Genomic DNA, 607 nt, shown 5'->3' with positions numbered 1-607 from the left:
TGCATGTGATGGAGGAATGCACAGTGAATCTTTGGTCCTGAAACTTTCAGAGTCTCTTTCCACAGAGGGGACACATGTTGATGTAGAAGAGACATGAAGAAGAGGGGACACATGTTGATGTAGAAGAGACATGGAGAAGAGGGGACACATGTTGATGTAGAAGAGACATGGAGAGAGAAGAGGGGACACATGTTGATGAAGAAGAGGGCACACATGTTGATGTAGAAGAGACATGGAAGAAGAGGGGACACATGTTGATGAAGAAGAGACATGAAGAAGAGGGGACACATGTTGATGTAGAAGAGACATGAAGAAGAGGGGACACATGTTGATGATAGAAGAGACATGAAGAAGAGGGGACACATGTTGATGTAGAGAGACATGAAGAAGAGGGGGACATGTGTTGATGAAGAAGAGACATGAAGAAGAGGGGACACATGTTGATGAAGAAGAGACATGAAGAAGAGGGGACACATGTTGATGTAGAAGAGACATGGAGAAGAGGGGACACATGTTGATGTAGAAGAGACATGAATTAGAGGGGACACATGTTGATGTAGAAGAGACATGAAGAAGAGGGGACACATGTTGATGTAGAAGAGACATG

The sequence above is a fragment of the Notothenia coriiceps genome, unplaced genomic scaffold (genome assembly GCF_000735185.1).
Source record: "Notothenia coriiceps isolate Sejong01 unplaced genomic scaffold, NC01 NC01_scaffold00037246, whole genome shotgun sequence".
NCBI classification, from domain to species: Eukaryota; Metazoa; Chordata; class Actinopteri; order Perciformes; family Nototheniidae; genus Notothenia; species Notothenia coriiceps.
This window is presented reverse-complemented; position numbering follows the sequence as displayed.